A 23,550-nucleotide genomic window follows, 5' to 3' on the forward strand; every position below is an offset into this window, starting at 1 on the left:
AGCAGCTGCTGCGTCAGAGCAATCAGCAGTTGGCCGAAAAGGTGACGGAAAGAAAGGCGCTGGGCGGAGTCGCTTGGCGTCACACCTGTCGGGAAGCCCCGCAGATGAGGTCTGACTGTCTTTTCAGGTCAGGCGGATGGAGGCGGAAGAAGCGCGTCTGAAAGAGCACATCCAGGATATCCGAGACCAAAACGAACTGCTTGAGTTCCGCATCCTGGAGCTGGAGGTGGGAAGACTCGCACAAGCGTGTTGAGGCCAGAGATGTGACGGACGGACGGACGGACGGACGGACGGATGCATGCCTCTGCCTTTCAGGAGAGGGAGTGGCGCTCCCCCGTCTTGAAGTTTCTGCAAGTCCGTTTCCCAGACGGCCTCAGCCCTTTGCAGATCTACTGCGAGGCCGAGGGCGTGAGCGTACGTAAGGCGTCCCTCGCAACCCTAACCTTAACCCGAGGTCCCAGAACACCTTACATTGCTCCTTGCGCCTTTCCCCCGGACATCGTCATCAGTGATCTGATGAAGAAGCTGGACATCCTGGGCTATAACGCCGTAAGTGTATGTCGAACTCCTTATGTTCGCACTCCACGAGACTCGGCGGCTCAAATGTGACTTTTGGAAGGCTTTGCGCTGAAAGAAGCTTGTTGACGCTGTGCCTTTGGGCTCTTGCAGAATCTCACCAGCGAGGAGCAGGTGGTCGTGATTCACGCCAGGACCCTTCTCACCCTAGCCGAGAAGGTAACGCGCACGTCCACGCACGCTCTCGCATTCTGCTTATGTGACAGCAGCCTTTCCTCAGTGGTTAGAATACATCAAAGTGACCAAGTCAGCACTTCAACAGAAGATGTTGGACATTGAAAGTGAGAAGGTAGACAGACACGCGACATCAGCCAAGGGGAACTCCGGCAATGTGCCCCAACAATTCTGACCTTGAGCTGTGCTAGGATATGTTCTGCAAGCAGAAGGGCTACCTGGATGAAGAGTTGGACTTCAGGAAGTGTTCCATGGACCAGGCTCATAAGGTAAGCCGCCCTCAAATCTCCCGCCGGACCACTGATGGACGAGGATTGCGGCCCAGAGGATCCTGGAGCTGGAGGCCATGTTGTACGAGGCGCTACCGCAGCGGGACTGCCCCGCCACGGACGGCGAAAAAGCCAGCCACGCTGGCGTGAATGACGTGCTGACGGCGGATCAGAGAGAAGAGCTTAGGAGCGCCGTGGACCAATGGAAGCGAGCCCTGATGTGCGAGTTGAGGGAGCGCGACGCTTGCATCCTCCAAGAGAGAATGGATCTGCTGCACAGCGCGCAACAGGTAAGGGCCCAAAGCCAGCCCGGCACTTACTTGCACGCTTACTGGCTTTTGAATGCCACTTTCCATTTGTCCGTCCTAGAGGAACAAAGAGCTGAAAGAATTCATCGAAGCTCAGAAGAGACAAATCAAACAATTGGAGGAGAAGTTTCTGTTTCTCTTTCTATTCTTCTCCTTGGCCTTCATTCTGTGGCCCTAACACCAGCTGGTGAGTGAGCTCCAGCGGCACCGCACTCGACACCTCCGATACACTGCCAGCCGGTCTCAGACGTTGGCAGACGCTCCGATGCCAACGTATACCCCCCGCCACGGTGACAGAGGCACCGCGTCACACCGGCGCTCATCCAATCAGAAGGCAGGAAAAGCAAATTCACATGCAGGGCACTTTTGAACCAGAAGAGAGCGCCACAAAAAACGGTTGTTGCCCCAAACGCGCACTAAAAAGGGTCAGAATAACAAGAGTCCCACTGGCCAGCCGGGGCCACCCGTCCAGCTGTTTCTTCAGGGGGGAAAAAAATTGGAGTCACCGGTGAGTACATTTTGCATTTAGCTCTGCTTTTCTGCTTCTGTCTTCAAGTGTGTGGCATCCTGCGATCAAAGAGTCAGCCAACCCCAAAGCGGTTGACCTCAACGTCCCACCACCATGCCTACCAGAGCAGGTGACGTGATGCTTTGGACATCCTTCCGTCTCAGATGCCCAAAAGTACTCTTTGCCACATCTGCGGCAATACGGTGTCTTTTCAAAGGTGCAAATAAATCCAGCGTGGGCGGAACACGCACGTCTTCGGTTTTTCCCGCTTTGTTTGTGTGACAGCTGTTGTGAAAATTTTATACAAATAAAGTTGTATAGTACAGGTTTGGCCAAGCCGCAACTCCCGAACCGCATGCGGCTCTTTTATGTTCATATCAACATTTGTGTGTGTGTGTGTGTGTGTGTGGGGGGGGGGGGGGGTTGTGCGTGTTGGCTTCACTTGAGTTCAATTTGGTATTTTGGTCAAAAGCGCATGTGGTGAAATTCCACAAAGTAGGATGGGCAAACACATTTCTTTAAACTATGAGTGTCAATTGGGCTCTCGAAATGGCAGGGAAAAGATGCACAGCAAAACGAAAATACGTAGATGAACACAGGACGTTTTAATCAGAGTGGGAAAGTTTCTATTTTTTGTTGAACGTGATGGCAAACCATTCTGCCTGATATGTCAGACCTCAGCGCATTTCAAAGATTCAAATCTTCAGCGCCATGCACTTCAGCTCACTCCATGCTAACATTGATCAGGCGTCGAACCCGCATCATCATGCTTAAGAGGTGGCCATGCTAACCAGTGCGCCATTATGTCAACGCATAATAACTAAGTCTACTGGTCAAAACAGCGGTTACTATATGACGTCGCTACGTCGTGGTCACGTGACGCAGACAAGACGTCAATGGACGTGGGCAGAGTTAACTTGTTTAAAAGGGAGTAGGCAGAAGAAATATTTAATTTATTTAAATCTATTTTGAGTGCACACCATTATGCCAATGCATAACAACTGTAAATCTACTAAACAAAACAGCGGTTGCTATATGACATCTGCCACGTCGTGGTCACGTGACATACGTGACGTCGATGGGCGTAACTTTCGCCGGAATTCAAATCCGCGGGGAGAGTTAACTTGTTTAAAAGAGAGTGGGCAGAAGAATTATTTAATTTATTTAAATCTATTTGGTGTGTGCGCCATTATGTCAATGCATAACAACTGTAAGTCTACTAAACAAAACAGCGGTTGCTATATGACGTCTGCCACGTCGTGGTCACGTGACGCGGACGTGACGTCGACGCCTACTTTACATCCCACCGATCACAGGACCCCTCGGCTGCATAACCGTGCCCCCTTCCCAACCAATCGGATTTGCTATACGCGAAAACGACGCCAATGGAAAGAGCTTCCGCCCAAATTTAAATCCGTGGGCGTGGCTCGCAGCAGGAAGTAGGAAAATGGCGGCGATGTTGACAAAGACACAGCGGATGGTAACAAACGACTAACAAGAGAAATATTTTTATTTTCTGCTTGCAACTGGACCGTCCAGAGCGTACACGGTAAGTACAACTCATCGTTTTTAAAAAGAAGTACTTTTGTTGCCCTGAAAAGCGAGTGAGCGTGGCGTTTGTGGGGGACGTCGAATTTCGACGATTCTTTCTGGTCAACGGTTGTAAATGATTGTGTTGATTAAAAAAGAAAACTTGATGTAACTCTACTTTTAACTGCCGTTTCAGATAGATTTGGAATTGCATCACATCCAATTTTGCCTAGAGCGTACACGGTAAGTAACACTCGTTGTGTTTAAGGAGATTTACGTTTGTAATAGCAGAAGTGTAGCCGCGTTGCGTTGAACGTGTGAATGTTGGTCCGGGCGAAATGTTAATGTTTAATTTCATTCCTTTAGGTTCCACGGTGTTTGTTGGCTGCAAGTTTTCCACTGCAAGAAGAGGCTCATATCATTGACCAGGAGCGAGCTACAATGGTGAGTAGCCATAACATTTATGTTAAACACTTCCTATTTCATGTCTAACAGTACTTGATTTAACAAATAACCATAAATAAATACAGTGTGGGCACTGAAGTTAACATATGTGATTATACTGCCTAATCTGTCACCGAGTAGATTGTTGCAAAGTAATATAAGATCCAAAGTTGTAATTCAGAATAGTTTTCAAAAGAAGGCCATTAGAATTATATACAAGTCTGATTACCCTGAACAAGCTATTAATTAAATCACAAATTCTTCAATTCAAAGATTTGGTAGATTATCAGACAAATAATGTCTAACAGTAATTGATTTAACACATCACGATAAGTAGATTGAGTGTGGGCACTCTCAAGTTAACATATGTGATTATACTGCCTAATCTGTTACAGAGTATGTTGTTGCCAAGTAATGTAGAATAGATCCAAAGTAGTAATCCAGAATAGTTTTGAAGAGGCCATTAGAATGATAAACAAATCTGATTACCTTGAACATAATAACAAGCTAAGTGTTTAATATGTCCTATGAAGTCAAAATTGGGCACCATCATGTGGTGAAATTTGGAATTGCATCACATCCAATTTTGCCTGGGAACAAACAGATTACATAAATCTTAGTTTTGAATAAGCCACTCCTTCTCAAACAAGTAAACTCTGCCCATTTTGCGCAGTAGATGTTCTGTTAATATCTAGTATTTATACAAAGTCATAATTTAAATTGCTTTCAACCTTCATTCATCGGTTCAACCAACATTACTCGCTCTTATTACCAACTTGTATTGATTTAACTAAGCGTTTAATACTTCCTATCAGGTCTCAAATCGAGATTTGGCAAAATACAATTTCAGCAAATCCAATTTTGCCAGGGAACAAAAATAGATTAAATAAACTAAATAAGTCCTCTTCCCATTAAATAAATCAGAAAAGTCTGTCTTGTAACCAGTCCTCTTCAAACAAGTAAAGTCTGCCCATTTTGTGCCGTAGATTTTGTGTCTATGCCTAGTATTTAAACAAAATCATAATTTAAACGACTTCTTTCCTTCATTCACTTTGGAAATTTGGAATTGCAGCAAATCGAATTTTGGCAGGGAACAAAAATAGATCAATTAAACTAAATAAGTCTTCTTCCCATTAAATAAATTAAAAAAGTCTGTCTTGTAACCAGTCCTTTTCAAACAAGTAAAGTCTGCCCATTTTGTGCCGTCGATTTTGTGTTAATGCCTAGTATTTATACAAAATCATAATTTAAAGGACTTCATTCCTTCATTCACTTTGGAAATTTGGAATTGCAGCACATCAAATTTTGCCTGGGAAGAAAAGTAGATTAAATAAATTTAATAAGTCTTACTACTTCCCATTAAATAAATTAAATACGTCTTACTTGTTCCCACTCCTTTTCAAAACAGTAGTTTAAAACGAGGGCCCTTCACTCAATCTTTAACCTCAACCCCGCATGTTGTGTTGTATCTGTGAATGTTGGTTGTGGCCAAATGATAGTTTTCTTTCATTCGTTTAGGTTCCAAGAAAACTTGATGTAACTCTACTTTTAACTGCCGTTTCAGATAAGCGGGTATTACGTCGCAGTCATGTGCCGTGGATATGACGTAATTGCCCGAACCTCCGCCAAAATTCAAATCTGTTGGCGCGATGGCCGTGAGCCACTGAGCAGCGACGATTATCAACAGAAATATCTTTATTTTCTGCTTGCAACTGGACCGTCTAGAGCGTACACGGTAAGTAACACTCATTGTGTTTAAGGAGATTTACGTTTGTAATAGCAGAAGTGTAGCCGCGTTGCGTTGTACGTGTGAAAATTGGTCGAGGCGAAATGTTACTGTTTAATTTCATTCCTTTAGGTTCCACGGTGTTTGTTGGCTGCAAGTTTTCCACTGCAAGAAGAGGCTCGTATCATTGACCAGGAGCGAGCTACAATGGTGAGTAGCCATAACATTTATGTTAAACACTTCCTATTTCATGTCTAACAGTACTTGATTTAACAAATAACCATAAATAAATACAGTGTGGGCACTGAAGTTAACATATGTGATTATACTGCCTAATCTGTCACGGAGTAGATTGTTGCAAAGTAATATAAGATCCAAAGTTGTAATTCAGAATAGTTTTCAAAAGAAGGCCATTAGAATTATATACAAGTCTGATTACCCTGAACAAGCTATTAATTAAATCACAAATTCTTCAATTCAAAGATTTGGTAGATTATCAGACAAATAATGTCTAACAGTAATTGATTTAACACATCACGATAAGTAGATTGAGTGTGGGCACTCTCAAGTTAACATATGTGATTATACTGCCTAATCTGTTACAGAGTATGTTGTTGCCAAGTAATGTAGAATAGATCCAAAGTAGTAATCCAGAATAGTTTTGAAGAGGCCATTAGAATGATAAACAAATCTGATTACCTTGAACATAATAACAAGCTAAGTGTTTAATATGTCCTATGAAGTCAAAATTGGGCACCATCATGTGGTGAAATTTGGAATTGCATCACATCCAATTTTGCCTGGGAACAAACAGATTACATAAATCTTAGTTTTGAATAAGCCACTCCTTCTCAAACAAGTAAACTCTGCCCATTTTGCGCAGTAGATGTTCTGTTAATATCTAGTATTTATACAAAGTCATAATTTAAATTGCTTTCAACCTTCATTCATCGGTTCAACCAACATTACTCGCTCTTATTACCAACTTGTATTGATTTAACTAAGCGTTTAATACTTCCTATCAGGTCTCAAATCGAGATTTGGCAAAATACAATTTCAGCAAATCCAATTTTGCCAGGGAACAAAAATAGATTAAATAAACTAAATAAGTCCTCTTCCCATTAAAAAAATCAGAAAAGTCTGTCTTGTAACCAGTCCTCTTCAAACAAGTAAAGTCTGCCCATTTTGTGCCGTAGATTTTGTGTCTATGCCTAGTATTTAAACAAAATCATAATTTAAACGACTTCTTTCCTTCATTCACTTTGGAAATTTGGAATTGCAGCAAATCGAATTTTGGCAGGGAACAAAAATAGATCAATTAAACTAAATAAGTCTTCTTCCCATTAAATAAATTAAAAAAGTCTGTCTTGTAACCAGTCCTTTTCAAACAAGTAAAGTCTGCCCATTTTGTGCCGTCGATTTTGTGTTAATGCCTAGTATTTATACAAAATCATAATTTAAAGGACTTCATTCCTTCATTCACTTTGGAAATTTGGAATTGCAGCACATCAAATTTTGCCTGGGAAGAAAAGTAGATTAAATAAATTTAATAAGTCTTACTACTTCCCATTAAATAAATTAAATACGTCTTACTTGTTCCCACTCCTTTTCAAAACAGTAGTTTAAAACGAGGGCCCTTCACTCAATCTTTAACCCCAACCCCGCACGTTGTGTTGTATCTGTGAATGTTGGTTGTGGCCAAATGATAGTTTTCTTTCATTCGTTTAGGTTCCAAGAAAACTTGATGTAACTCTACTTTTAACTGCCGTTTCAGATAAGCGGGTATTACGTCGCAGTCAAATGCCGCGGATATGACGTAATTGCCCGAACCTCCGCCAAAATTCAAATCTGTTGGCGCGATGGCCGTGAGCCACTGAGCAGCGACGATTATCAACAGAAATATCTTTATTTTCTGCTTGCAACTGGACCGTCTAGAGCGTACACGGTAAGTAACACTCATTGTGTTTAAGGAGATTTACGTTTGTAATAGCAGAAGTGTAGCCGCGTTGCGTTGTACGTGTGAAAATTGGTCGAGGCGAAATGTTAATGTTTAATTTCATTCCTTTAGGTTCCACGGTGTTTGTTGGCTGCAAGTTTTCCACTGCAAGAAGAGGCTCGTATCATTGATCAGGAGCGAGCTACAATGGTGAGTAGCCATAACATTTATGTTAAACACTTCCTATTTCATGTCTAACAGTACTTGATTTAACAAATAACCATAAATAAATACAGTGTGGGCACTGAAGTTAACATATGTGATTATACTGCCTAATCTGTCACGGAGTAGATTGTTGCAAAGTAATATAAGATCCAAAGTTGTAATTCAGAATAGTTTTCAAAAGAAGGCCATTAGAATTATATACAAGTCTGATTACCCTTAACATAACAACAAGCTATTAATTAAATCACAAATTCTTCAATTCAAAGATTTGGTAGATTATCAGACAAATAATGTCTAACAGTAATTGATTTAACACATCACGATAAGTAGATTGAGTGTGGGCACTCTCAAGTTAACAGATATGATTATACTGCCTAATCTGTTACAGAGTATGTTGTTGCCAAGTAATGTAGAATAGATCCAAAGTAGTAATCCAGAATAGTTTTGAAGAGGCCATTAGAATAATAAACAAATCTGATTACCTTGAACATAATAACAAGCTAAGTGTTTAATATGTCCTATGAAGTCAAAATTGGGCACCATCATGTGGTGAAATTTGGAATTGCATCACATCCAATTTTGCCTGGGAACAAACAGATTAAATAAATCTTAGTTTTGAATAAGCCACTCCTTCTCAAACAAGTAAACTCTGCCCATTTCGCGCAGTAGATGTTCTGTTAATATCTAGTATTTATACAAAGTCATAATTTAAATTGCTTTCAACCTTCATTCATCGGTTCAACCAACATTACTCGCTCTTATTACCAACTTGTATTGATTTAACTAAGCGTTTAATACTTCCTATCAGGTCTCAAGGCAAGATTTGGCAAAATACAATTTCAGCAAATCCAATTTTGCCAGGGAACAAAAATAGATTAAATAAACTAAATAAGTCTTCTTCCCATTAAATAAATCAGAAAAGTCTGTCTTGTAACCAGTCCTCTTCAAACAAGTAAAGTCTGCCCATTTTGTGCCGTAGATTTTGTGTCTATGCCTAGTATTTAAACAAAATCATAATTTAAACGACTTCTTTCCTTCATTCACTTTGGAAATTTGGAATTGCAGCAAATCGAATTTTGGCAGGGAACAAAAATAGATCAATTAAACTAAATAAGTCTTCTTCCCATTAAATAAATTAAAAAAGTCTGTCTTGTAACCAGTCCTTTTCAAACAAGTAAAGTCTGCCCATTTTGTGCCGTCGATTTTGTGTTAATGCCTAGTATTTATACAAAATCATAATTTAAAGGACTTCATTCCTTCATTCACTTTGGAAATTTGGAATTGCAGCACATCAAATTTTGCCTGGGAAGAAAAGTAGATTAAATAAATTTAATAAGTCTTACTACTTCCCATTAAATAAATTAAATACGTCTTACTTGTTCCCACTCCTTTACAAAAAAGTAGTTTCAAACGAGGTCCCTTCACTCAACCTTTAACCCTATTTATTCACCTTCTAGGCTAAGTGTTAAAGGCTAAGTGTTAAAGGCTAAGTGTTAAAGGCTAAGTGTTAGAGGCTAAGTGCCAGAGGCTAGGCGCCAGAGGCGAGTTTTTGTGGGCTGAAGTTTTAGTGGGGTTAGTGTGAATACAATCCAAAAGAATACAACAGAATACAATACAATAGAATATAATACATAGATTAAATTCAATAGCTCTTACTACTTCCCATTAAATAAATTAAATACGTCTTACTTGTTCCCAATCCTTTTCAAAAAAGTAGTTTAAAACGAGGGCCCTTCACTCAACCTTTAACCTCAACCCCGCACGTCACATTGTGTTGTATCTGTGAATGTTGGTTGTGGCCAAATGATAGTTTTCTTTCATTCGTTTAGGTTCCACGGTGTTTGTTGGCTATGTTTTCCACTGTCAGAAGGATGAAAATACAAAGTACAACGCTTGGACGTGGGCGAAGACGTCACCGGTGAGTCCTTCCTTCCTATTTATTTACCTTCTAGATGCTAGAGGCTAAGTGTTAGAGGCTAAGTGTTAGAGGCTAAGTGTTAAACACAATACGAACAACACAACGATACTGCACTGAACAACACGATACCGCACTGAGAAACACGATACCGCACTGAACAACACGATACCGCACTGAACAACACCATGCCGCACTGAACACCATGCCACACTGAACAACACCATCCCGCACTGAACAACACCATGCCGCACTAAACAACACCATGCCGCACTGAACAACACCATGCCTCACTGAACGACACCATGCCGCACTGAAAGACACCATGCCGCACTGAACGACACCATGCCGCACTGAAAGACACCATCCCGCACTGAACACCATGCCGCACTGAACAACACCATCCTGCACTGAACAACACCATCCCGCACTGAACAACACCATGCCGCACTGAACAACATTATGCCGCACTGAACATTATGCCGCACTGAACAACACCATGCCGCACTGAACAACACCATGCCGCACTGAACAACATTATGCCGCACTGAACAACACCATGCCGCACTGAACAACACCATGCCGCACTGAACAACACCATGCCGCACTGAACAACATTATGCCGCACTGAACAACACCATGCCGCACTGAACAACACCATCCTGCACTGAACAACACCATTCCGCATTGAACACCATGCCGCACTGAACAACACCATCCCGCACTGAACAACACCATCCCGCACTGAACAACACCATGCCGCACTGAACAACATTATGCCGCACTGAACAACATTATGCCGCACTGAACAACACCATGCCGCACTGAACAACACCATGCCGCACTGAACAACACCATGCCGCACTGAACAACATTATAACGCACTGAACAACACCATCCCGCACTGAACAACACCATGCCGCACTAAACAACATTATGCCGCACTGAACAACATTATGCCGAAATGAACAACACCATGCCGCACTGAACAACACCATGCCGCACTGAACAACACCATCCTGCACTGAACAACACCATCCCGCACTGAACAACACCATGCCGCACCGAACAACACCATGCCGCACTGAACAACACCATGCCGCAATGAACAACACCATCCCGCACTGAACAACATTATGCCGCACTGAACAACATTATGCCGCACTGAACAACATTATGCCGCACTGAACAACATTATGCCGCACTGAACAACACCATGCCGCACTGAACAACACCATCCTGCACTGAACAACACCATCCCGCACTGAACAACACCATGCCGCATTAAACAACACCATGCCGCACTGAACAACACCATCCTGCACTGAACAACACCATGCCGCACTGAACAACACCATGCCGCACTGAACAACACCATGCCGCACTGAACAACATTATGCCGCACTGAACAACATTATGCCGCACTAAACAACATTATGTCGCACTGAACAACACCATGCCGCAATGAACAACACCATGCTGCACTGAACAACATTATGCCGCACTGAACAACACGATCCCGCATTGAACAACACCATCCCGCAGTGAACAACACCATGCCGCATTGAACAACACCATGCCGCACTGAACAACACCATGCTGCACTGAACAACATTATGCTGCACTGAACAACACGATCCTGCATTGAACAACACCATGCCGCACTGAACAACACCATCCTGCACTGAACAACACCATGCCGCACTGAACAACACCATGCCGCACTGAACAACATTATGCCGCACTGAAAAACACCATGCCGCACTGAACAACACCATCCCGCACTGAACAACACCATGCCGCATTGAACAACACCATGCCGCACTGAACAACACCATGCTGCACTGAACAACATTATGCTGCACTGAACAACACGAACCTGCATTGAACAACACCATGCCGCACTGAACAACACCATCCTGCACTGAACAACACCATCCTGCACTGAACAACACCACCCCGCACTGAACAACATGATCCCGCATTGAACAACACCATCCCGCACTGAACAACACCATGCCGCACTGAACAACACCATTCCGCACTGAACAACACCATGCCGCACTGAACAACACCATGCCGCACTGAACAACACCATGCCGCACTGAACAACACCATGCCGCACTGAACAACATTATGCCGCACTGAACAACACCATGCCGCACTGAACAACACCATCCCGCACTGAACAACACCATGCCGCATTGAACAACACCATGCCGCACTGAACAACACCATCCTGCACTGAACAACACCATCCCGCACTAAACAACACCATGCCGCACTGAACAACATTATGGCGCACTGGACAACATTATGCCGCACTGAACAACACCATGTTGCACTGAACAACATTATGCTGCAGTGAAAAACACGATCCTGCATTGAACAACACCATGCCGCACTGAACAACACCATCCTGCACTGAACAACACCATGCCGCACTGAACAACACCATGCCGCACTGAACAACATTATGCCGCACTGAAAAACACCATGCCGCACTGAACAACACCATCCCGCACTGAACAACACCATGCCGCATTGAACAACACCATGCCGCACTGAACAACACCATGCTGCACTGAACAACATTATGCTGCACTGAACAACACGATCCTGCATTGAACAACACCATGCCGCACTGAACAACACCATCCTGCACTGAACAACACCATCCTGCACTGAACAACACCACCCCGCACTGAACAACATGATCCCGCATTGAACAACACCATCCCGCACTGAACAACACCATGCCGCACTGAACAACACCATTCCGCACTGAACAACACCATGCCGCACTGAACAACACCATGCCGCACTGAACAACACCATGCCGCACTGAACAACACCATGCCGCACTGAACAACACCATGCCGCACTGAACAACACCATGCCGCACTGAACAACACCATGCCGCACTGAACAACACCATGCCGCACTGAACAACATTATGCCGCACTGAACAACACCATGCCGCACTTAACAACACCATCCCGCACTGAACAACACCATGCCGCATTGAACAACACCATGCCGCACTGAACAACACCATCCTGCACTGAACAACACCATCCCGCACTAAACAACACCATGCCGCACTGAACAACATTATGGCGCACTGGACAACATTATGCCGCACTGAACAACACCATGCTGCACTGAACAACATTATGCTGCACTGAACAACACGATCCTGCATTGAACAACACCATGCCGCACTGAACAACACCATCCTGCACTGAACAACACCATGCCGCACTGAACAACACCATGCCGCACTGAACAACATTATGCCGCACTGAAAAACACCATGCCGCACTGAACAACACCATCCCGCACTGAACAACACCATGCCGCATTGAACAACACCATGCCGCACTGAACAACACCATGCTGCACTGAACAACATTATGCTGCACTGAACAACACGATCCTGCATTGAACAACACCATGCCGCACTGAACAACACCATCCTGCACTGAACAACACCATCCTGCACTGAACAACACCACCCCGCACTGAACAACATGATCCCGCATTGAACAACACCATCCCGCACTGAACAACACCATGCCGCACTGAACAACACCATTCCGCACTGAACAACACCATGCCGCACTGAACAACACCATGCCGCACTGAACAACACCATGCCGCACTGAACAACACCATGCCGCACTGAACAACATTATAACGCACTGAACAACACCATGCCGCACTGAACAACACCATCCCGCACTGAACAACACCATGCCGCATTGAACAACACCATGCCGCACTGAACAACACCATCCTGCACTGAACAACACCATCCCGCACTAAACAACACCATGCCACACTGAACAACATTATGGCGCACTGGACAACATTATGCCGCACTGAACAACACCATGCCGCACTGAACAACACCATGCCGCACTGAACAACACCATGCCGCACTGAACAACACCATGCCGCACTGAACAACATTATGCCGCACTGAACAACACCATGCCGCACTGAACAACACCATGCCGCACTGAACAACACGATCCCGCATCGAACAACACCATCCTGCACTGAACAACACCATGCCGCACTGAACAACACCATGCCGCACTGAACAACACCATTCCACACTGAACAACACCATGCCGCACTGAACAACACCATCCTGCACTGAACAACACCATCCCGCACTGAACAACACCATGCCGCATTGAACAACACCATGCCGCACTGAACAACACCATCCTGCACTGAACAACACCATGCCGCACTGAACAACACCATGCCGCACTGAACAACACCATGCCGCACTGAACAACATTATGCCGCACTGAACAACATTATGCCGCACTAAACAACATTATGTCGCACTGAACAACACCATGCCGCACTGAACAACACCATGCTGCACTGAACAACATTATGCCGCACTGAACAACACGATCCCGCATTGAACAACACCATCCCGCAGTGAACAACACCATGCCGCATTGAACAACACCATGCCGCACTGAACAACACCATGCTGCACTGAACAACATTATGCTGCACTGAACAACACGATCCTGCATTGAACAACACCATGCCGCACTGAACAACACCATCCTGCACTGAACAACACCTTTCCACACTGAACAACACCATGCCGCACTGAACAACATTATGCCGCACTGAACAACACCATGCCGCACTGAACAACACCATGCCGCACTGAACAACACCATGCCGCACTGAACAACACCATGCCGCAATGAACAACACCATCCCGCACTGAACAACACCATGCCGCATTGAACAACACCATGCCGCACTGAACAACACCATCCCGCACTGAACAACACCACCCCGCACTGAACAACACGATCCCGCATTGAACAACACCATCCCGGACTGAACAACACCATGCCGCACTGAACAACACCATTCCGCACTGAACAACACCATGCCGCACTGAACAACACCATGCCGCACTGAACAACACCATGCCGCACTGAACAACACCATGCCGCACTGAACAACACCATGCCGCACTGAACAACATTATGCCGCACTGAACAACACCATGCCGCACTGAACAACACCATACCGCACTGAACAGCACCATGCCGCATTGAACAACACCATGCCGCACTGAACAACACCATCCTGCACTGAACAACACCATCCCGCACTGAACAACACCATGCCGCACTGAACAACATTATGGCGCACTGAACAACATTATGCCGCACTGAACAACACCATGCCGCACTGAACAACACCATGCCGCACTGAACAACACCATGCCGCACTGAACAACATTATGCCGCACTGAACAACATTATGCCGCACTGAACAACACCATGCCGCACTGAACAACACCATGCCGCACTGAACAACACCATGCCGCACTGAACAACACGACGTCGCACTGAACAACACGACGCCGCACAGAACAACACGACGCCGCACAGAATAACACAATACCGCACAGAACAACACAATACCGCACAAACCGTTTTAGATAATATTACTTCGCAGTCATGTGACGCGGACATGACGTCAATAGGCGGAACTCACGGCAAAATTATAATCCGTGGGCGTGGCTTGCAACAGGAAGTAGGAAAGCGGCAGTTCTGGCAAACAAGACACAGCGGTTAGTAACACGATGACTAACAAGGCAAATATTTTTGTTTTCAGCTTGCAACTTGACCGTCTAGAGCGTACAAGGTAATTACAACTGTTTTTTTTTAGCCCTGAAAAGCGAGGGAGTGTGGCGTTTGGGAGGAATGTCGAACTCGGCGTCTGCTTCCAGCCACAGACGCCAAATTTCGACGATTATTTCGACTGGTCAACGGTTGTAAATTATTGCGTTGACTAAAAACTTTATTTAACTCTACTCTTAACTTTGCCGTTTCAGATATGCGGGTATTACACCGCGGAAATGACGTCAATAGGCTGAACTCTCGCCAAAATTCAAATCTGTGGGCGCAATGGCCTTGAGCGAGACACCGGATACAAACACGACGATTATCAACAGAAATATCTTTATTTTCCGCTTGCAAGTGGACCGTCTAGAGCGTACACGGTAAGTACAACTCATTGTGTTTAAAAAGATTTACGTTTGTGTAGTTTGCGTTGCGTTGTATCTGTGAATGTTGGTTGAGGCTAAATGTTAATGTTTAATTTCATTCCTTTAGGTTCCACGGTGTTTGTTGGCTGTATGTTTTCCACTGCAAGAAGAGGCTCGTATCATTGACCAGCAGGAGCTACAATGGTGAGTACCCCTTTCGTCTTCCATTTATGTTAAACACTTCCTATTTCATGTCTAACAGTACTCGATTTAACAAATAACCATAAATAAATACAGTGTGGGCAGTCACGTTAACATATGTGATTATCCTGCCTAATATGTTTATCACAAATATGTCACTAATCACTAATATGTTTATTTGTTTATCACAACACCTTTGGACCTTCAGCAATCGATTATTTACCTTCATCTACATAGAGACAGAACGATGGTGTCTTAAACATCTCATTCATTTCACCAAATAACTTCACGCAGGTGGATAACGGCCGTCTCGGTCACGCTATGTTGCGTGATGCAGTTTTGAAGAACCAAATGCATTTATTCAATGAATAAGTCAAGCTAGTTCTATGTTTATGATGTTGTAAGTTACGGTACCGATTGAAGTTGAGTTCGAAGCTAGTGGAAAACAGCGCTGCGTTTGTGCTCTCCAGGTACAAATGTTGTGATCTCTGACTGACGACCGGGCGAGACTCGAGTAAGAGATGTCCAAACGAGCTCCGGCAGGGCGGGCCAAGGCGGAGCGAACGGACGCCCTTCAGGCCGCCAATGACGAGCTGAGAACCAAACTGATGGACGTCCAGTTAGAACTTCAGCAGGAGAAGAACAAGGTGAAAACCTCAACAGACAGACACTGCCTGCCTCCCTGCCTGCCTCCCTGCCTGCCTCCCTGCCTGCCTCCCTCCCTCCCAGTTTTCCCGATGTAGATTAGACATGCGTGTGCCATGACTGTGTCAGCCTACATCAACAAATGCACCGAGGACGTCAGCACCACTAAGAATATCATCACCCGGGGCAACCAACGACCCTGGATGACTGAGGAGGTACGTCAAACGCTACGAGCGCGGAACTCTGCCTTCAAGTCTGGCGACAAGGAGACACTGAGGACAGCGAGAGCCAACTTGAACCGTGCCATCAGGATAGCAAAGCGAGACCGCAGTCGAAAATTTCAGGATCGTTTCCACGACGTCAAAAACATCAGGAGTATGTGGCAAGGCATACGGGCGATTACAGACTACAACTCACCCTCCCCCCCCCCGGTGGGTGTAGTTGATGCTGACTTTCTAAATGGTCTAAATAACTTCTTTGGGAGGTTCGAGGCACTAAACGGCACTCCAGCAGTTAAAACTGTCCCCCATCAGGAAGAGGAGGTACTCTGCCTTGACTCCGCCGATGTGTTGAAGACCCTGAGGAGAGTCAACCCCTGTAAGGCCCCTGGCCCCGACAACATTCCTGGGCGTGTGTTCAGGGAATGTGCAAGTCATCTGGCTGGGGTCATCACAGACATTTTTAACACCTCGCTGGGCCAAGCCACAGTGCCGGCGTGCTTTAAGACTGCCTCCATCATTCCGGTGCCGAAGAAACCTCAAATCACCTCATTTAATGATTACCGGCCTGTTGCACTGACTCCGGTTATGATGAAGTGCTTCGAAAGGCTGCTTAAAGGTCACATCGTTTCCAGACTCCCCCTATTATTTGACCCGTTCCAGTTTGCCGACCGGCAAAACCGCTCCACTCAGGACGCCATCTCCTCCGTTCTTCACCTGAGCCTGGCTCACCTGGAGGAGAAGAACACCCATGTGCGGAGGCTGTTCCTGGACTTCAGCTCAGCGTTTAACACCATCATCCCACAGCATCTGGTAGGAAAATTGGAACACCTGGGCTTCAACACCCCCCTTCGCAACTGGCTGCTAGACTTCCTCACCAACAGACCTCAGTCAGTCCGGGTCGGACAGAACACCTCTGATGTCATCACCCTCAGCACAGGCTCCCTTCAGGGCTGCGTCCTGAGCCCCCTGCTGTGCACCCTGATGACACACGACTGCGTCCTCAGGTTCACCACCAATCACATCGTGAAGTCAGCAGACGACACAACGGTGGTGGGGCTCATCAGAGACAACAACGACCTGGACTACAGAGAGGAGGTGGAGCAGCTGGTGGGCTGGTGCAGAGAAAACAGCCTGATCCTGAATGAGGAGAAGATGAAGGAGATCATCGTCGACTTCAGGAAAAAACAGCCTCACCACGCTCCACTGATCATCAACAGCTCAGCTGTGGAGGTGGTCAGCACCACCAAATTCCTGGGGGTCCACATCACAGAAGACCTCACCTGGACTATGAACACTACGGCACTGGTCAAGAGGGCACAGAAGCGCTTGTACTTCCTGCGGAGGATGAGGAGAGCCCACCTGCCCCCACCCATCATGAGGACGTTCTACAGGAGCACCATAGAGAGCATTCTGACAAGCTGTCTCTCTGTGTGGTGTGGAGGCTGCACCGCCTCCGATTGGAAGAACGTGAGGAGAGTGGTGAGGACAGCAGAGAGGATCATAGGGGCTCCTCTTCCCTCCATTCAGGACATTTCATCTCAGCGCTGCATGTCCCGTGCCCGTAACATCATCAATGACCCATCACACCCCCACCATGGACTGTTCTCCCTGCTGCCCTCTGGGAAGAGGTTTGCAGCATCCGCTGCAGGTCCACCAGGTTCTGCAACAGCTTTTTCCCTGCTGTCATCAGACTGTTGAACACTAGAACTGTTGAGCTCTAAACTGAACTCTGCATCACACATTCACAGAACTGTACTTTATGACACTACGGACCTCTATCTTGCACTATCTCGCACTACCAACTTTACTGAACTTGTATAAACCCTTTAAATAGAAGTTTAATACATGGTTTAGCATTCCTCTGCACACTCTTGAATACTGTTTTGCCTACTTGCACTATTGCATAATTATCACTGCTGCACTTTATACTTATTTTTAATATATATATATATGTATATATATATATTTTCATAGGATATGTTACTTCTATTCAACTGCAATATCACTACTTTGTTGTAAGACGTATGCAACGGAATTTCGTTTTGTATGCACCATGTGCAGACAAGATGACAATAAAGTTTGTCTAAGTCTAAGTCATGTCAGGTCAGCTGTCTGGAGAGAGAGAGAAGTCAGGACCTGCGGGCGGAGCACCACCGTGCCACCGCCGCCATGACGGAACTCAAAAGCAAACTCCATGAGGAGAAGCAGAAAGAGTTAGCCATTACCAGGGAGACATTACTGCGGCAGCATGAAATGGAGCTGATGAGAGTGATCAAAATCAAAGATGGAGAGATCCAGCGACTGAATGCCTTGGTCCTCAGCCTGAGGGACGGCTCCATGGACAAGGTGATCCGCTCTATCCGTGTCTGACTATCCGCACGCCACGTCGGGCTTCGATGCGGCCGCTACCGTATTGTGTAGCTTGTCCCCAGTAAGCGTCGCGGCGCTCCGTTGCGGTCTCAACGGCCCGGTGTGGCGCAATGTCTGCTCAGGTGAGGAGGGGGGGCGCTTTGCTGGCGGAGGTGGAGGAGACGCGGCGGTGTCGGGAGACCGAGCGGTGTCGCCTCCACCAGGAGCGCGGAAGAAGCCCTGGCAGCGGCCCAGCAGGCCTGGCAGTCCCGAGCGGCCGAGCTCCGATCGGCTCATCACCAGCATCGGGAGGAGCTGAGCCGAACCAAGAGAGACTGCGAGAGGGAGATCCGCCGACTGGTAGGACTGATCAGATGCGCGGTGCGTGGCTATGTTCCCAATTTCGTTGTATACCTGCAGTGCAATGACACCTAAGGCATTCTATTCTATTCTATTTCACAAGAAGAAAATGTCCGGTTGCTCGCTTCGCTTTTGTCACAGCAAAGGTGTTCTAGTCGATTCAAGAAAAAAATTGGCCGGTTGCTCTCTTTGTTTTTGTCACAATTCTGGCAAATGAGTTTGCCCGCCTGCCTGAGCGCTCCCCGTTTGTACATCCAGACGGATGAGATCAAGCTGAAAGACAGAGCGGTTAGTGTTTTGGATGAAGCCCTGGGGCCGGCCACGTCCACCGCCTTCAGCTGCAGACTCAGGCTGCCGAGCAGCAGATCGCTGCCCTGAGGGATTCCCAAAGGGCGGGCCTAAACTACCCTGGAAGTGGGGTCAACGCCGCTACTAGCAATCCTCTTCATTGCGTAAGCCACCTCATCACACACTTGCAGTACGCATGACTTAGTTCGTTGCTGGAGGAAGGTAGCACAAAAACAGTTTTGAACTTTGAACGAGTGCTTGTGTGTGTGTGTTGCGGGGCGTTTTCAGTCTCAGGAGGATCGGGACACGCGACGGTTTCATCTGAAAATCGCTGAGCTCAGCGCAGTCATCAGGAAACTGGAGGATCGAAACGCCCTGCTTTCTGAAGAGCGCAATGAACTGGTAATTTATTGACGGCACGCTTGAAGGTTTGCGCTACGTTTGATGCGCGCCATCCAGCGAGGCACCCATTGCGCTTGCTTATTAGTTGAGCGGCGCGGCGAGTCGGTTGCCTGGTAGATGTCTTTTATTGGGAGCCAAAGCCACGATTCCGTTCAAACCGATGCAAAAGGAATGGATACGTTCTGGCCCGCGTGTTGTGCGTCTTTCACATCCCGCACTTCATGCTTGCAGCTAAAGCGACTGAGAGAAACAGAAAGCCAGTTTCTGCCACTCCTGTACAAAAACAAACGCCTGAGCAGGAAGAATGAAGAACTCTCGCTGGTGCTGTGTCGCCTTGAAAACAAAGTGCGCTTTGTCACCCAGGAGAACGAGGAGATGGCAAGCTTGGTAAGTCGACGCGGACAACGGCGGCGTGCCAACAGAGTCCACTGCATTTGTGTTCCACAGAGAAGGCCTAGTTCGCTCAATGACCTGGACCGCGGTTGCGGCCAGCAGGACGGTGAAATGGAGTTCCTTCAAGTTGTGGAGCAGCGGCACATCATCGACGACTTGTCCAAGGTCTTCAGGCAGGCGACTCGGTGCACGTACGGCAGCGCCGCGCTCGCTCGCTGTCGCCAGGAAACCTTTTCCGTCCAAAGCTTGGCCGGCGGCCGCCATCCAAAAAATTGGCCCCTTAAATTCCGACCTTTCAAGCAGGAGCATTGTGCGCACGCGTTTGAACACGCTTTAGACTTGTTTTGCCGTTTTCAGCAGCTCAAAGCTCCCGTTTTGTCAGCGCCTTTGCCACTCGCTGTGCGCTGAAAACGACGGACTTGCCCGGCTGCTCAGCCCGTCAACCATGAGCCGCGAGCGCGACGTCATTGTCCGTAGGCAGCTAGTGGCAAAATGCACCCTGTTAGAGTTGCGCTCGCTCCAACTTATTTTGCAAGAACCACACGGGAGACAAGTAAGTTCTTTTGGACACCTGCAGGTGGAGAGTCCATCCGTTGTACGAATGAAGTCTGACTCTCGGCTCCTGCACGAGCATTTTAATTAAGAGAAACAGGGTGGGTGTAAGAGTGGATTGAATAGAGGAAGCCCTTGACCTCTAGTCAAAACATAGCAAGGGGTGTTTTACGACTTTGTGTAGGAAGGGATAAGCGATAGGGATAAATAAGGGATAAATAATATTATTTATTACAGGTCGCAGTCAAAGTCAAAGCAACACAATGATACGATAAAGATAATCTGGAAAACCCTGACACACCCTGTAGTTGTCACTTTTGGAAAAGACGAGCGTCCCTCCAATCATCGCCGGTGACGTGTTTTTCAGGCTCTGGAGACAGGAGCTCATGTCAGAAATGTCATTGTGAGTCGCGTTTGTTTCTGCGCCGGAGCCGTTCGTTCCCTTTGCATCCAAAGAATCTCAAAGGCGGATTATTTGTGTCGACAGGAGAGAGATTTGCTGCTACGATACCGACGTCGAGAATCTCTGAGGAGGAACAAAGCGTGAGGTCCTGTAAGGTGAGTCTGTTTGTTTGCGGCTGCTTGGTGTTGCGCAAGATGAAATGGCCTTTTTCTCGCTATCGTTCCTCTCGTCGATTCATCGTGAGGTGTCGCTTCAGTTTGTTCAGAGAGATGTTTGCTTCCGCGCCCGCAGGTCATCGAAACATTTTACGGCTACGACGAAGACGTGTTGGTGGACTCGGACGGATCGTCCTTGTCTTTTCACACCGACAGAACCCCCGACACGGAACCCGAAGAGGTAGCCCGCCATTTCTGCCAGCGTATTGGCACCAAACATTCCTCTTCAGCCTGGAATCGGACTCGTCTTTGCGTCGCGGGTGCTTTGTCGCCGGTCTGACTGATTCTGGTACTATTGGTGTGTGCATGAAGAGGCGGAGCTTCGCTACCGCCAGCTGACGCAAGAATATCAAGCGCTGCAACGAGCCTACGCTCTGCTAGCCCAGACCAGCGAAAGGGGACTACGACGCCGAGAAGGAGATCAAGGTGGCGCCCCTTCCCGCAACCCCCGGCCGGGTCGCAGCCTCCCCGTTCTCACCCAGCCTCGGGTGTTCTCTGGTCTGAAAGGAGGAGGAGGAGCCTCCCTCCTCCTCCTTTCAGACCAGAGAAAAGCTGATGGTAGAAATGGGTCACTATCAAAGCAGAGTAGCAGATCTGGAGTCAGCGCTGAAGCAACAAGGACAGGTAAGCTCATCAATGAGCACACCTTTTTCTCAGACAAAATAGCTACATTCTTCAGTCACTCATCCGTCTGGCATTACTGGACCAACCCCCCCCCCCCCCCCCCCCCCCGAACGTGGCTGGGAAAATGCGGAGAAAAGCAAATGTCATTTTCCAGTCAACCAAAGAATTTGTGGATGAAAATGACACAACATTCCAAAGCTGTCCACGCGTTTGTCTCTTCTAGAATGTCAAGTGGGTGGAGGAGAAGCAGCTGCTGCGTCAGAGCAATCAGCAGTTGGCCGAAAAGGTGACGGAAAGAAAGGCGCTGGGCGGAGTCGCTTGGCGTCACACCTGTCGGGAAGCCCCGCAGATGAGGTCTGACTGTCTTTTCAGGTCAGGCGGATGGAGGCGGAAGAAGCGCGTCTGAAAGAGCACATCCAGGATATCCGAGACCAAAACGAACTGCTTGAGTTCCGCATCCTGGAGCTGGAGGTGGGAAGACTCGCACAAGCGTGTTGAGGCCAGAGATGTGACGGACGGACGGACGGACGGACGGACGGATGCATGCCTCTGCCTTTCAGGAGAGGGAGTGGCGCTCCCCCGTCTTGAAGTTTCTGCAAGTCCGTTTCCCAGACGGCCTCAGCCCTTTGCAGATCTACTGCGAGGCCGAGGGCGTGAGCGTACGTAAGGCGTCCCTCGCAACCCTAACCTTAACCCGAGGTCCCAGAACACCTTACATTGCTCCTTGCGCCTTTCCCCCGGACATCGTCATCAGTGATCTGATGAAGAAGCTGGACATCCTGGGCTATAACGCCGTAAGTGTATGTCGAACTCCTTATGTTCGCACTCCACGAGACTCGGCGGCTCAAATGTGACTTTTGGAAGGCTTTGCGCTGAAAGAAGCTTGTTGACGCTGTGCCTTTGGGCTCTTGCAGAATCTCACCAACGAGGAGCAGGTGGTCGTGATTCACGCCAGGACCCTTCTCACCCTAGCCGAGAAGGTAACGCGCACGTCCACGCACGCTCTCGCATTCTGCTTATGTGACAGCAGCCTTTCCTCAGTGGTTAGAATACATCAAAGTGACCAAGTCAGCACTTCAACAGAAGATGTTGGACATTGAAAGTGAGAAGGTAGACAGACACGCGACATCAGCCAAGGGGAACTCCGGCAATGTGCCCCAACAATTCTGACCTTGAGCTGTGCTAGGATATGTTCTGCAAGCAGAAGGGCTACCTGGATGAAGAGTTGGACTTCAGGAAG

The 23,550-nt window shown here is 47.0% G+C and overlaps 1 long non-coding RNA gene across 1 annotated transcript; it reads left to right on the plus strand.

Annotated features, from left to right (window-relative positions):
* Positions 1-9,524: 9,524 nt before the first annotated feature.
* On the plus strand, positions 9,525-17,365 carry LOC148383093 (uncharacterized). Its single transcript, XR_015853453.1, has 5 exons — positions 9,525-9,614; positions 15,285-15,314; positions 15,505-15,672; positions 15,785-15,861; positions 16,329-17,365. It is a non-coding gene; the product is annotated as an uncharacterized LOC148383093 (long non-coding RNA).
* The last annotated feature ends 6,185 nt before the right edge of the window (positions 17,366-23,550 follow it).

Source organism: Syngnathus floridae, chromosome 17 (genome assembly GCF_059516105.1).
Source record: "Syngnathus floridae isolate MCC-2025c chromosome 17, RoL_Sflo_1.0, whole genome shotgun sequence".
NCBI classification, from domain to species: Eukaryota; Metazoa; Chordata; class Actinopteri; order Syngnathiformes; family Syngnathidae; genus Syngnathus; species Syngnathus floridae.